The sequence below is a fragment of the Triturus cristatus genome, chromosome 5_2, assembly GCF_964204655.1.
Source record: "Triturus cristatus chromosome 5_2, aTriCri1.1, whole genome shotgun sequence".
NCBI lineage: Eukaryota > Metazoa > Chordata > Amphibia > Caudata > Salamandridae > Triturus > Triturus cristatus.
This window is the reverse complement of record NC_140588.1, coordinates 900,957,595-900,974,381: the sequence shown is the minus strand read 5'-3', so window position 1 is coordinate 900,974,381 and position 16,787 is coordinate 900,957,595.

Sequence of the window (16,787 nt, the reverse complement as noted above, 5' to 3'; positions counted from 1 at the left end):
CACCAGATCCTTCAGACTGTCAAAATTAATTTTTAGGGTATTGCTGACGTTTAATGTTATACCTTTGACCTTCATGCACACTTTGTTGGTGTTCGTTTTGTACGAGTAGGTCTTAGGCCCGGCTGAGGTATATTCTATTATGTGCTCATCTTTATCAAGCTCGCTGGTCAAATTACCTAGATAATCCCCAAGAGGTGGATCTTCATCCCCCCGGTTTACTCAGAAAAATCACAGAGTCGGTATCATGATACAGGCAGCGGTCCTGGAGTTTATCCAGAACCCCGTAAAGCTCTAGATGGGCGTGTGCAGTCGTGAAGCATGCTATGAAGGTGTTTATGTTGTTACACCTTGTGGGGTACTCCTTTGTGTATTTCCAGCACACAGCAGCAGTCTCGTCATCGATAAACTCGCAGCTGGACACCTCGTAACAAGGGGCAAAAAGGACTTAAACAGTTCGTCAGGATCTGTTATAAGGTCGTATTTGACATGTTTGTACGCTGTGCGAATTTTCCCCATAAGGAGTTGAGGCAGAGTTTGGCTAACTGTCTACGGGCAGGGTTGACCTCTATCAAATGGGGCCATAAATGTATACCCTCGTGCGTATGGTAGTCATCGATGTAGTTCTGTTTTGCATCTTGACTAGTACACCAATCGGGATATCCCGAGGCCTCCTGTTTGTCTCTGAGAAACAAATTAATGTAGCATGAAAAGAGACGTGTCGTGGTCCTCTTAAAATGCAACACCTCGTGTACTCTCCCGAGTCTGTAGCCTTTCTCTAAGGCAGCTAGGACCTCGATGCTGCACCAGGTCCCAGTGAGCATCCTTTGTTCTTCGGTGTGACTACAACCACCGACCTCTTTAAACACGGAGCATGTTCGACAGAGGGGGAACATCAGCTTACCATCTACTCTGTATGGTAACACTGGAAAGTAAAGCTGCCTTGGAGGATAGATTTCACATTTGACTAGCCCAAAGTATTCGGAAAGGGGCTTAAAGTCTCTATATATGATGGTAGGGTGTCCTAAGGGGTATACCTTCATTTTGTTTACAAATGGGTACAGACTGGTGAAATCATAATAGTGTATTTTCTCACCCTCACCAGTGGCCCTGTACAGTTGTATGGTATTTGTTCGCCCCCCGAATAAGGCATTGCGGGGTTCCAGAGGTTGTGGTAAGTCATGACTCTGAAGGAAAGAGCGGAGCTCTGTGCCAGTTGTTAGCATATCTAACCACTCATGCTCCCATAGGACCCTCATCGCAAAGCCACATTTTTCTATGTACTGGGCCCTCATCAGAGTACGTCTGTGTAAGTGTTCAAATTTGGCACCCATCAGTCTGTTAAACTCGTGGGGTTTGTAACACTGAGGACAGCCGTGGTAAAAACAGCCGTTGTATTCAAAGGCCGTCGGCACTCTCTTAATTACAGCGTACCCATCCAGGTAATAGGGACCCAGGCGGTATTCACCACCCTGTAATGCGTGCTGAATATGTATGTCTTCCTTCTCAGAGACATGCATGAGCCATTGGATAGACGGGGTTGAATAACGTTTCTGTTTAACGTTATAGAGGTCTGGCGGCACTAGAGCGATACTTTTTGGTCTTAAAAACATGTGTTTGTAGATGGACATACACATGGAGGCCAATGTGATGTTTTGAAAAGGGTCTATGTATTCAACCGCCTTTGTCATTTGAGGTGCCTTGGGTTTCAAGACCGTGACTTTCTTAGTCATGGCCATCACAACATCTCTGAAGAGGATGCAGGCCTGTCGCAGGATCATTACATAGGCCTGGCAATAGGCTTTCAATTCGGTTTGAAAATGAAACTCCTTTTCACGGTTTTCAGAGTACCACTGTAGAAAGCTCTCTTTCTCAGCAGGCATCATATAATCAACCCCGTAGCTGTCCGGAGGCGGCATGGGCCCCACATAATTCTGGTTTGCCCAGGTGTTAAAAAAGTGTGGAAAATAACCTTTGCACCCGGGGAAACCAAAGGCTTTTGGCAGCTTGCTCAATTTCATGGGTAGGAAATTCAGGGTGTCTATGAAACTTATTTGTAACTGGCCAGCCATTAACAACATCAGCTTGGAACCTTGAGTGATAAGTTCTGCTGGCACCTTTTCACGAATCATATTCTATAAAATAAAGAATGAATCGTATGCTTTTGAGTTATGGGCCAGCATGGTATACCCTTTGAATTTGGTCTGGATGAATGTATTAAGGAAATCACCAACGCACGTTCACCCCTCAAACTCCCAGCAGTCATCAGAAGTTAGATGGTGGACATAAATATAGTTAGGTTGGTGTACCCCCGTCTCTTGTGTGCACTCTATATCAAAAACAATGTAATCTTCGGTTTTGGTCTGGGGTCTGCCTTTAACCATATAACAATGGTGTACAAATCCTACCCTACATGGAATCTGACACCTCGGGCATTTCATGCCTTTGCATTTGTGATCTGTCGACACATACCGGCCGCACTCTTGGCAATCCATTTTAGGGCTGCATTTAACAGCTTTGCGGTGTATGCGCAAGCAATCTTGCGAGCGACAAAACATTTTACAGTTACGACACAGCACCTTCAGGGCGGCGTCTACGACGCACCCATCCCTCTGACACATCTTACAATGTATTTCACACTGATGATGTGTCTTAGTGTTGTATATATGGTCGCAATGTGTGCACACGTACTTGACCCCCAGAAAACTTTTAAGGTTCAGATACCGTAAAAGTGATTTTTGTGGTGAAGGACATATACGGTCTTGTTTTTCACACGTTCCCCGGTTGTAAAGTACTTCCAAGAACCATTTTGATAAAGAACTTTCACCGTAACGGCAAAATAGTTCTCAAAAAGACCTATGTCGCCAAAGCCGACCATGCGGTCTGGAGGTATTTCAAGAACCTCATGGGCTCCAGCCGCTCTAGACAGGATGACAGCATCGGAAGTGTTGCGCCCCATCAGCAACCCCACGATGCTGGCCGCCAGACATGTGTTGACTGCTCCGTTGTTAAAGTTGAGCAACCAACGTTGTTTCTTATCAATTATCTTGCTGTATAGGACGCTCTTTAAAGGCCTGGAAACACCCCCCTCACGACCCCGTACAATGAGGGCTATGACTCTGAAAGTGCTATAGGCGACTAGTTCAACCTTACTCTGCAAAAGTCTCGAGAGGTTTTCTAGAAATTCCACTGCATCAAACACATCAAGGGACCTTCGTTTGGTGAACAAAGGACTGTCAATACCCTGCCCCTGGAAGCGTAGTTGGAAAAAATCATTAGGACCCACATCGCGTAACAACCTTTCTATGAGTGTTTGCTCAGCCTGATGTATGGCTAAAAGCCCATGCGTGGAGGACCTTATCTGATATAGGTTAATAAACCTAAACTCCTCATAGTGTTCTATAGCGTTAAATCTCTCTACAGTACGACTGTAGCTTCTAACGCTCTCTAAGAACACATCCTCTGAATCCTCATCTTGATGAATCTGACTTATGGGGGAGTTTGCTGGTGTATCATTTTGGGGATTCTGGTTTAGCCCCGGGAGCTCTGGGATTCTTTTAAGCATCCGTGTAGCGCATATTCTGGCTTTCTTTAGTTTGCTTATTAAAAGCCTGCGCTGCTTAGAGCTATTAGCCCACTTTTTTTTTTACGGGACCATACTTTTTTAGGTAGCATACCCCATCCTATCTGCGCTGTATGGTTTGTGTCGGTTGGCGACATGCTCTTAGAGGTCTCTGCTACAGACCCACCCCTCGGCCCTTCTGTGCGTTCCTGGTCTTGTTGTGTTGTTGCTCTACCCCCTGATCCCTTCACTTGTACCCCCTCGGACGGTTCTCTTCTGAAGTTATGTAATGTAGGGTGCCGGGTATTGGTGTTTGTGATTCAGGCATTATTTGTGAAAATGTATGCCCTTCTTTGAGGGGTTCCCTGTACTTTTTACGCTTGAGCAAGCGTAAGAAGCGCAGGGATTTTGTCAGCACCGTATGGACCTTATTGCTATATTTATATTTGCGCTTACTTTTATTAAGACCATGGTCATGATGGTTCTTACAGGGCCTACGTATATCTAATCACGAGGGGATACTCCATATGTCGGCCATTGTTGTTTGGCATGTTTGTAGGATCACCCTTTTACACTTGTCAACCATTTGTAGTATCTTTCTCTGCGCCTCCAGCCCTGTCCCATCGCCGCTAGCGCTCCCCCCTTGTTTTAAGGTGGCGGTGTTCGCTTGGCGTTTTAACTTTCTGACCGCCATCTGTATGTCTTTCACATGGGCCCCTAGTACCTCTTTAGGGTTTACAGAATCATATTGCGGCAGATTAGGGATGAATACAGTGTTTGGTTCTACAACTGCCTGTAACACCCCCGGATCATCTCTCACCCCGTCTGTCACAACAACATTCTGTAACTGAGGGACCGAGGGGATCATAGACATAGGGTCCCAGTGCGAACAACCCGGGATGGCCATGGACAGGTCCTCACTAAATATGCCCTCCAAACCCTGATTTGTACAGTCGTCCCAACCCGTACTATTATCGAATACGCCCTCCAAATCCTGATTTGACCAGTCGTCCCAACCCGTACTATTATCACCGTATATTGCTGGTGATGATGTGTGGTTTAAACAGACCATGGGGCTGGTTGGGTCGTACGCACAGGGAGGTATGATAGGTGACATAAGGGATGGTGAGTTTAAATGGCCGTCAAAATAATCTAGGGCTCTATCGGCTAAGGAATTGTCGGTGTTGTTGGAGGGTGAATGTCTAACATCTGTATACAGACCCCCATTGTACGCTTTAGAAGGACCCTTGTGCGCTGCTTCTGAGGTTCTATAAAGTTTGTCTAACAGCCCTGTCAAAGCCTTGAGACATCCGCTGCCACCAATACAAGGGGGTCCTGAGGGTTGAGCATTTTCAGAATCTGAGTTCCTAAGACCCTCAGGCATGAATATAGCCGGTTTTGGGGTTTGGTCTAGGTTGAACCCCTCTATAGATGTTGTTAGTTTATTTGAAACTATAGAGGGTTTTAGGGTGTGGGTAGGGGCCTGCGGAGTAAGATGCTTGATTAAGGGATCTGCTGCTGTTTCAACTTGTAACACCTGTACCCCCTGCTTCTTCTTCAGATACTTTCTTGAGAGACAATTTACTTTAGGGGGTTGGTGCTGTACCAGATCTTCTACCACTACCGTCACAGCCGCTGGCCCATTAGAGATCAGGGTTGTAGAGGGTTCATTCACAGATGTCACAATATTTTTTAATGAAAGATCTAGAGGCATAGTTTGGGGCTCAGGGACCACAGGTTTCATCTTGAGGTCTAAAGGGCCTGCTTGGGACTCCGAGACCACAGACATCTTCTTGAGGTATAAAGGACCTTGTTGGGGTTCCTGATCCCTCTGCTTCATGTTAAGGGTGGATTTGTTTGAGAGGGGGTGCCCTTTTGAGGCATGGAGAGGGTTCAGATACGCAACATCGCTTTTACACCAAACAGGCATTACGTTGTCTGGTTTTGTAAGCACGTCTCCGTTGTTTTCCCCCACCCTTTGTAGAATAGACATTCCTGTAGGAGTGTTCAACATTTTGGCAGAGGGATTGATTCGGCATTTCACAGCAGTGTCTGTTCTCTGTTGTATGTGCGTGTAGTATATGCAGAGCTTGTCCTGGCACACACGCTTACTCACACCTTTCGCTGAAGGCTCTGCATTCTGAACTGTCTTTGTTATGTCCATTAATGGTTTCGCAGACTTCCTGAACTTACACAAATCTTTTCCAAGGTTCTTTTGAACGGCTCCTAGAATGTAAGATAAAAAAATATATATATATTAGAAAAAATAAAGAACATGTATAAGATGTTTACACTACCCACAGACATCCCAGCACATTAATTTCTACACGCCCCCTTTATACAAGCCCTACTACACGGCGATGCCCCCTTCTACTGGCGAGAATAAAATACAGAGAGTTCTTTTTTTCGTACCCTTTTGTAAAACACACCTTTTAGAGGTCTTTTGCCAGCTCCTTTCTTTGTGACCAGTCCATTTTCAGATGTTGAAGATTTCCTCTTTAGCTGTTTTTCTTTTGTGGGCTGTGCAGCCTCTTGCAAAGCGGCGTCGGCCGTGCATGACTCTGAGGACCCTGCAAAGAAAAAAATAATCACATTTGCGGTATAAACAAAGTCTAAGTCTTAGGCAGTTTAAAGAACATGGCATTTTTTGATTTACCTGAAAGAACCACTGTATCCTGCACACTCTGTGACGCGTCTTTAGACCCCAGGTACTGCTTTATATCATCAAGATTTTGCTGTACATCGGTATCATAATCTATAAAAACATACATATACACGAATACCATTAGAAAAGCAGAGCTACTGAGACAATGGTGTACAAAAACTACTCAGAACTACACAACTCTAAATACATATACCTGCTTGCACGGCTAGCATTTCTGCGTCGGTGATGGTTATTTCCGGTAAGTCCTGTGTTTAGGGTTAGATAAAAAAAGGGCTGCTTAAAACTACACCTCATAATTGCTGCATTACAGTTTGTTACATACACCTTAGAAAACGCCAATCATAAATTCAAAATTGAAAACAGCCTTGCCTTGACATTTAATTTTTTAATGAGAACCTCTGATTCCTCCCCACAATATCTACACCCATAACCTATACACATATCTCTATAATGGCTGTGCAAGCGGCTGTCGGGAACCTTTTAATAATTCGCTGCTTTATATTAGACTTTTAACTTATAAACTGCAAGTAACAAAAGTATCCCCCCCTAAATACATTATGCGCAGCATGGTCTACACTATATACACACTCCGGGTTGCATTTAAAAGGGCTACCTGTGTAGAGAAAAAGCACGCATTTTAAAAAGGGCTATCTGGGGGAGCGCATAAATATGCATGCATTTTTTTTTAAAAGGGCTGACTGGGGCATGCAAAAACATGAGAAAAACCCCTGTGCCACAACACTTAATCTACCCTTGCCTACCTAAAATGAATGTGCATTTGTGTAACGTATCAGTGGCTCCACAAAAAGAGCTCCTAGACCTTCAGGTTGAGTTTGCGCTATATAAAATGTCCCCTAGGAAAACAAAAAAGAAAAACCACAGGGACGCTGCTATATGGTCCCTGTGGCTGTCCATACCTTTTTTTTATTTTTTTATTATTATATTTTTTTATTGCCCACACTCATGGGGCTGTGGCACGCTAAATTAATATGGGCCACATATGGCAAAAAAAAAAAAAAAGACGCAGGGACGCTGCTAAAAAAAGGTCCCTGCGGCTGAAAAGACATTTATTTATTTTCTTTTTTTATTTTAATTGTATGCCCACACTCATGGGGCTATGGCACTCTAAATCATTTTGGCCCAATTGAAAAAAAAAAGAAAAGCCGCAGGGATGCTGCTAAAACGGTCCCTTGGGTTGAAAAGACATTTTTTTTATTTCTTTTATTTAGTGCCCTCTTTGGGCACAGCTACTGTGTAGGAAGCCCCTGCAGGGAGCTTCCTCGCCGCGTTTGCAAAGGGCCGACCCCGCCCCTCAGTGATGGATGGGCGGGGCCGGCCCTCGCAGACACGGCGAGGAAGCACCCTGTGCTCCTGATGTCTTTTTTTTTTTTTATAAACAAAACGTCTTTTTTTATTTTATTGCCCGCTCTGGGCACAGCAGCCACACCGGAGCCCCCACCCGGAAGCTTCCTCGGCGTGGATGGTGCGGTAGGAACCGCCCCTTCAATGACGTCAGGGGAGTCCCGGTGACATCACTGAAGGGGCGGGTCCTACCTCACCATCCACGACGAGGAAGCTTCCTTCTCCCCTGCAGCCGCCATCAAGACCCACGTGGGGTCAGGAGTGAACCGGGCCCTAGCCCCCAGAGCAGCGCCTTTGGTAAACGGGCTCTGGGGACCATGCTTCATTTTTTTTTTAGATATCGGGGTCGCGAGCCTCAAACCCGCACACCTCCTGCACAAGCCCCCAGGAGCTCTGCATGGAGGAGAGTGGACTACAGGGGCTTCATTTAAAAAAAAAAAAAAAAATAAACCTGGTGCCGCGAGCCCCAAACCCCCACACCGCCGCACACAAGTTCCCGGAGCGCCGCACTTGGACAGCGGGCTCCGGGACTTCATTATTTTTTTAAACCCTGGGGCCTCGAGCCCCAACGCCTCCACAGTGCCTCCCAATGCCGCAGAGCCAGCCCGCCACTCAACACACCACACAAGTCCACGGAGCGCCGCACTTGTGCAGCGGGCTCCAGGACTTCAGTTTTAAAACCAGGGCCTCGAGCCCCAACCACTGCAGCGCCGCACACAAGTCCCCGGAGCGCCGCACTTGGGCTGCGGGCTCCGGGGCTTTCATTTTTAAAACCGGGGCCTCGAGCCCCAACCACCCCAGCACCTCTCACAAGTCCCCGGAGCTCCGCACTTAGGCAGCGGGCTCCGGGGACTTCATTTTTTTTAAGTCGGGCCTCGAGCCCCAACCACCACCACTCCATACTCTACCCCGGAGCCCCGCACCTGGGCAGTGGGCTCCGGGACTTCATTTTTTAAAACCGGGGCCTCGAGCCCCCACGCCATACTCTACCCCGGAACCCCGCACTTGGGCAGCGGGCTCCGGGGACTTCTTTTTAAAAAACTGGGCCTCAACCCCCACACAGCCTGCACATGCTCCCAGAGTGCCACGCTTGGAAGCGGGCTCTGGGGGCTTTTATTTTTATATTAAAAGGGGCCTAGCGCCCCCACACCACCGCATCACAAACCCCAGAGTCCCAAACTTGGGCAGCGGACTCTGGGGACCTTTTTTTATATATAAAAAGGGCCTCGACCTCCACAACACCCCAAGGCCACAAGAGTCCCCCAGAGGCCCACGGCAGGGAGCGGACTCTGGGGGCCTTTATTTTATAAAATGGTGCCCGGAGCAATCCTCAGAGCCGTGCCTGGACCCACGGGCTCTGGGTCCATTATTAATGCAGGGACCTCGAGCCCCCCACCACCCCAAGGCCATGGGAGCCCCCCAGACTACCACGACAGGGAGCGGACTCTGGGGGCCTTTATTTTAAAATAGGCAGCGGGACTGTGACCACCCCAAACCCTGCAACACACCTCCCTGAGACCCCACGACATGCCCTGGACATCAGACTGGTGAGTACAGAACTGTATTATTTATTTATTTTTACATGTATACAAAGTCTATTATATAGTGTACTCTGACAACCTTACAGTACCCAACAAACTGTTACATGTCTCTAGGGTTTTTGTAAAATATATGATTACCTCTGCACTTAACCTATTTGCACCTCTGTCTTATGCACCTTAAACGCAACCCCAAATGTATTAAGAAGTATTTAAAATTACACCACATTTCACCTGAATACCTCCAACCTTATTCACATTAACCATCATTATTTAAAGCACTATAAACACAGTCCTACATTGCGCTAAAACCCTTTTAAAATGCAGCCTTCACCTTAAATGCATTGCCACCAATACTTTAAATAAAACACCTTAAACATGCCACATTGTGCCATCCCCCTATTTTACTTACATCCCATAATGTATAGCAGGCGGCGTCAATCTTTGATAAGTCGTTCTGATCCATTATTCCCTTTAAATTCCTGAGTTGATCCTGTGCAGCAAAACAATCCACGTATGTCGTTCCACCAAGGCGTTTTTGAATAGCTATGTCTGCTGACCCCTAAGTATGCTTTTATACCTGTCCTGGCCTGCTAATTAGGTCACCACCCTTCATGGAAGTGGGGTGTAGAACCAGGTATTGGGGTCCCTGGGTGGGAAAATCTTCTGACCAATGTACAGCTTATGCTAGATGCCCCCCTTTAACATCTTTTAATTAAACCTACTGCCTGTCTTGGGAAGAGCTAGAGTTTGTGACTAAATCTCCAGGGAAGATAAGTGGTCTCAAGTTTAGGGACATGCCAGTTGACCAGGGTACATTTTCTAATCAGGGCTTTGTGTGTTAGATACACCCCTTAGCATTATGACATGTGTTAATAAACTACTGTCTGCTGAGGGGAGGGCTGCGTGATCAGCTGTGTTTGGGACTCATTGTCTAGGGAAGGCTGGGCCTGGTTGATTAGTTTTTTTCCCTCTTCTTGGCTTTGCTCTGCACACATTTAAACATGCCCAGACACCCCCTATTACACAAAGGCCATTCTTTGTGCACACATTTCTCTTAACATAACCTTAAGGCCCTGCTAGCCTTACAATGCCCTGCTAGCCTAACAATGCTTCAACCCCGGCACAAACCTTGTGCCACACCCCCACACACAGCTCAGCTCCTTAAGGGCTGCAACACATTCATCATGTCCCCAAACTTTTTGCTCACAAGCTGTCACTTTTAAGGACAGAAAGACCCTGGCACTTTTAAGGACAAGCGTTTCATGAACAGCACACTGCCAACCTTGGGGGTGGGGGCATTTGAGGAAGGCCTGCACATTCACAACTCAGCATGCCTAAACACCCTCTGTCACAGCCCTGCCATCACAGTTTTAAAACATGCCCATGAAGACACTTTTGCGCACACAGTTTTTCTTTTCACAACCTAAAGGCCCTGCTGGCCTAACAATACCTTCAAGCCCTGCACACACTCTGCCATAAACCAGGTGCCACACCCTGCCACACATCCATCATGTACCCAAACTTTTTGCGCACCAGCTGTCACTTTTGGTGACACACTCACACTTGTCACTTTTGGGAACACGCATGATGAGTAAAGGTATCCCTACTTTCTACTTATATTTGATTTAAAGTGTTAAATATAATTATTTTTGTATGCTTATGTTAATATTTAAATAAGGTTATATATTTATGCTGGTTGTATATATTTTTGTTAAGTGTAATTCTATTTTATTATTTGTCTTTTAAATTTAATGTTTTTGAATTTTTTTTATTTATTGATATATTTTTGAAAGTACATATATATGTGATCAAGGCCGGTACAACCAAAATGCGCTGGGTTTGTTGTCATATCTATAAATAAAATATACAGGGATCACCTCCTCTGAGGAGTGCTTCTTTGCATGGCAAATATCTCTGAACTCAGCTACAGCTGACCTTGGTGGAGAGCTCATGTGGATGTTCCTTCTTATTTTAAGATCCCATTTATTTTTCCGTATTTACTTTTTATTCGCCCAATTCCTGGTCTTTGCCTCTCCAATGTAATGTGACAGATTCCTGCAATATTCCTACTGGTTTGCAATTGCCCCACTCCCTCCTCCCATGAACTTTGATCAACTCTGGAAGATCACCAAGTCATCAAGCAGAATTCCAACCAAAGATGTGGAATTTTTTTAAGTTAAATTGAACATGCCCATTTTTATGTTCAAGGTGTGCATGTAATCAAATGGTATTTAAGCTTCTTTTAGACTTCCTCGTGGAGGTGTATTCTTATGTATGGTTATTTCAATACATACTTGATTGTCATGTAATGTTGTGTTTGCACAAGGTATGTATTTACCAAAGCAATAAAATGTATTAACTCTAGTGATTTGTACAAAGGCATATGTGAAAGTCTTGGGCACTGTCAAAGGATTTTGTATATTATTTTATGGATTTCTCATTAGTCTAACTGCGATGCTATAGTCTAGCAAAGAACATTTAACAAGGGTTGTATTGTGTGGAATGCTTTTCTTGTATTGCTTGGAACCGAGGTATGAATGGGTTCAAATCGATTCTCCCGCATAAATGATTGTGGGATAGTTTATGTAGCACACTTCTTGCTTCAATTAATTGAAAATGCATTAACATTATGCAGATCATGTGTCTGTGTTTAGTGGCATATTTAGGTTTTTCCTGACAGGGAATAGAAGGATTTGTAATCCCTAAAAGGTTTGTTGGATTTAGGGTTAAAAGCTGTAGGATAATAATTTGTACAGAAGCAATACACCTAGCCAACTTAACTTGCCTTGAATCTGGAAAAGAAAGATGGTGATTTTAAAAAAGAAATTCTACTGCAATCATATTGTTGATTCTTGTCAGCCATTATATGTTGCATAACTAACTATTACATATAATACTCCAACTGCAGAAGGAACAAGAAGGATCCAGATTTTTTTTTGCAGACTTCTTCTTTAATCTCTATTTGTATTAGGACTATATGCGTGGGGCCCCAGATCTCTTCTATGTCACTAACTGAGGTGCAATTACATAAACACTTTGGCCTTCACTATTATTTATGTAGTTAAATTAGGAAGCCATGTGCTTGCTTAATAATACCAACTTGCTTTTCATAGTTTTTACGTTTTTAATAAGGCTAAAGCAGGAAATGCACCCACCTTACAGAATGAAAAGCTGAGTGGATCCTGGGACTAGGTCACAGATATGCGTCATAATCTGAAGGGTGAAAGTGCCATCGAACAGACCCCGCATCCAACCCATGGGAGGCAGCCAACCCATGGCCAGGCTCTTTTTTTTTTATTGTTTTGAAGGTGTTAAGGGTTCCTGGACCCACCATAGAGTTCACAGACAAACTTCACTTTTTGCAACCCTGCCCTAAGACTTTGGACCCATGTTGGACCTTCTCTCGTCTGTGGACCTCAATCCAGATCTTTGGACCCCTCAGAAGGTCCACCATGGGTCCAAGATCCTTGCTGTAGGTCTGTGGTCCATTGGTCAGGGTTTGCAAACCATGACCGCCATGCTGAAGGCTACAAACCCAACACAGGATCTGCAAACCCCATATCATAGTTGTGTTTTCTTAGTTTTTTTACTTAAACAATGGTCTCTTTGGGTCTCCAACTTGACCCAGAGGAGGGGATGCTACCTTTGCCTGTAATGTCTTAAATGTTTGTTTCTAGAATTCGTGGCCCGAGTCCCTGAGTCCTGAAATTGTGCCCATAATCTTTTTCTCAAATTACAGCCATCCAATCAGAGAGCTTCAGGAATGCAGACACGACTTTGGGTTTGCCAAATGGAAATGCATGATTAGAGAAAAGGTTCCTTTGTCCAATCATATTTGAATATTTTTTTATTTTAGGCCTATGGTTGGTCCATGAACCAGGCTCACAGACCCCCATGGAAGAATGGCTAAAATATGATGTGTGAGTCCTGCAAAAAATGGGAGAAAAAAGTATTCAGAGCACTAATGCTGTACGTGACCAACAACAACAATTTGGTATTGGCCGCATGCAATGTAGTGGGACCAGACTAGGCTGCAGTCGAGGCAAACAATCCTGCAGTGTGTGGCCAAAGGCCATGAACAGCAGGGGTTGACCACCTGTTGAAGGGCACAGAACCTGACTTTAGGACATGCCCTCTGACAACGGCTGAGGGCCATGAACAGCAGGGAGTGTCTATCTATGGAAAGTTGGGTGCTAGGCCTGGCCAGAGATCAGGCTCTCCAGCTGAACCTCACTGTGTATGGCCCAAGATTCTATATAGCTGGAGTTGGCTGCTCTCAGAGAGTTGGATGTATGGGCTGGCTAGAGGCAAAGCTCTGCATTCAACTCCATTGCAGATGACAGAAGACAGTGAGAAGAAGGTGTTGGACACCCACAAAGAGTTGGACACAGTAGCTGGCAGGAGGCAAGTACCTGCAGCTAACTCCACTAAACACAGCCAAAGGCTGTGAGCAGCGGGAGTTGGCACCCTGCAGTGGACTGGACACAGAGCCTGGTTGGATGCCAAGACCTGTGGGAAACAGCGCTCGCAAGTATTTAATATTTCTGAAAAAAAAAAATTGCAGCTCCAATCCAGCTGATCACATTGTTTTAAAACTTGAAAATGGGGTTGACTAGATTGACTTGCAAGTTAAAAGGTGGATATAACACCATATTAAACCCTTCATAGCCCACTTGCTGCCTTTTTTAAGCGCCAACATATCAAAAACTACTGAACAGATTTAAACCAAACCAAAAAAACATGCTCGCTGAGTAAAGGCCTTTTTTCATGCCAGGTTTGGTGTAAATCCGTTCAGACATTTGGGCTTCAATTGAGAGTAACATTTCCTGTGGTTGCCAGCCTCTATAGCTTTTATACTGTGGATGGATCTTCAAGAAAATTGGAATGCCACAGCTAATAATAATTTATACTAGATCGGGTCCTTGTGGTTCTTTATAAATAGATTATATACCTATAACCACACCCTTTTTAATTTGATAAGAGAAATTCAGGTAATTAAGATCTCTTACAGAGATCTGAGGGAGGTTCCGACGCAAGTGACGCAAGGAGTGGGTGCATGAAGGAGAGCAGAGGAGCGGATGGCAAGCAGCAGGTCTTTTTAGATGTACATGAAGTTTGATATTTCAAGTGTTTGATTGTGTAAATCTGTTTTGATCTGCCTAGCATTACTAATTGTATGCAGTTATTACTTGTATTTCTATTTCATGATCGTGATATGAATACGCCTGTTGTTTTCCCAGCAAAATAAAGTGAGATGTTTTAGACTTGCCCAGTACTGCCAATTACATAGAGTCTATTATACGTATTTCCTCCGTCTTGAATTTGATACTGTTACTTCTGATGATGTACGTTTATCTCCTATTTCCCTTCAAAATGAAATATAAATGAAAAGATGTGTTTTAGATTTTTTCTTACATTTTCTAGAAGCTTTTTATTTTATATTTTAAATGTATGAGGATGTACATTTTTTATAAATTCTATATTTCCAAATTGTGATTTTGATATGATTTTGTGTGATGCTGATACCTGTAAGCCATGTTATACTCATATCTTGATACTCATAAGCAGCAGGTCTTTTTAGATGAGGAAATAAAAATTATGAGACCTATGTGTCCCCTATGTGGCCCCCAACGCTTTATGTACACATGCATGTATTCCATGCATTTCCCCTCCATGGCCTGTCTATCATGATGCTCATGCTATAACGTGGCCTGCCATCATCCAGTCTCCCATGAGAGAAACGACAAATCTGCATTGAGGCCTACACGTTTTGCATCATGTTTTCTTGCACTCATGTCATTTTCATGAAAGCCCGTTTTTGTGGCTCAGCCAGAGCCAAAAGAGGTTTCAGGCCTCAGACGCTCTGAGAGCTGCAGCTGCATATCCTTGGCCTTGCACACTTGGGCCTCAGCCAAAGGGGCCCTGTCCGAGGTGCCGAGACAGTATTGAGCACGGTTATCTGCTTACTCCTACTGAACCACATTCCTGCCTGGAGAAGGAGGAATAAACACCACCCGTCTGCAAAGGAGAAAGCCTAGCCTTTCTGTCTCATTTTGTGTGATTGCAAAGCTCACGTTAGTGAAAAGCCCATAGCCCCCATGTAAGGCCTACGCAGTGAATGAAGAAATAGATGCCACATCGGCTCTTGGTGATGGGCAACCTATGTCACAGATCAGTCCCTGCTCCGGACTTTAGATGTCAGATAATACAAGATGTACTGGTCGTCCTGACACTGAAGGCCTCTCTTCCAGACTACCCGACTGCACAAGCAGCCTTCCCCCAGTCACACGTCAATTACACGTCACACTCAAGTTGAGCACAAGTAAGGTAAAGTTCCAGTAAAGTTCCAGCTGATCACGCAACCCCCTCCAGGTATCCACCCACCTATGACATTCACCAATGATCATCACATGGATGCCCCCCTTCACGCCTACTTACACGCCCACATGCTCTTATCTCATTCTCTCTTGCTCTGTCTGAAGCACTCCTGCTTACGTATAATATTGAATGTATATATACTGTACTCTGTGAATAAAGTACCAGATGACTCTTCCTGATCCCTAGTGGTGATGGAACTATTCTCCCTATAACTCGAGTTATTGGAATAAAGCCCTTTTGAACCTGATACCACGGACTCTGCCTCTTGCTTTATGCATGATCATATTGATATGATAGAAATTCTGAGTGCGTAATGCTTTATTTACGACATTGAATGGCGCCCGAACAGGGACAAATCTCCTTCCCCACGCGCCGGAGATGAAGGTCCAGTTTTGCCCCCTTCCACAGCCGTGACGGACTTCAAGTGTACACGTCGTGGGTTTTCCCGCCAACTCCCTCAGGCCAACGAAGGAGACGGACTGCGACCAGGCATCCATACGAGGCGGTGAGGATTGCGGATCGTCCCAACCCAGAGCCCACCCTGCGAGAGAGCTGTGTCCGAGGTTTCTAGAGATCCACCAAAGATACGCCATTCCCCGCGCAGCGTCAAGTGTCCGAGGCCTTCAAGTTCTGCTTCCCGGTGAGTTTTTCATGGGGGTTGCATAAAGACGGGTTCATTTAATGAACACGGTAAAGACGTGTCTCACTTGTGAGACCGGTATGTTTTCAAGTATTCAAGAGCATGCATCAAGTATTCAAGTCAAGTATTCAGGTGCACCGATTTAACTGTATGAATGTTATTTTCTTAGTCAGGTTCAGTTAGGTTTGAATGTGTCAGGTTTTTATGTAAGTTTGTTTCATTGTGATTTTTGTTTTTGGGGCATTGTGATTTTTGTTTTCGGTTACATTCCAACATGCCGTTGTTTTCGAAACTGCGTAAGATATGTACCAGAAAAGGTGTACTAGAGGAACCAGTTAACATTCCGCCTAGAGACACACCTGGACATTTCATGTACTGTAAGCATGGTTTAGATGCCGTGTTGTTTTTAGAACTATGGGTGGATTACACGAAGGATTTAGAGACAAAGTATAGATGGCCTATCACGGGAACGTGGGATGCGGAATGCATCATGAAGGTAGAGGAAGAGCTATGGAAGAGAAAATGTAGACCCGCTCAGAAGGACGCCATTGAGTTTTGGCGCAAGGAGTCACATAGAAGAACAGAGAAAGAGTTTCACAAAGCAGAGAGAAGTAAACAGGAGTCCGAAAAAGCCAAAGAAAA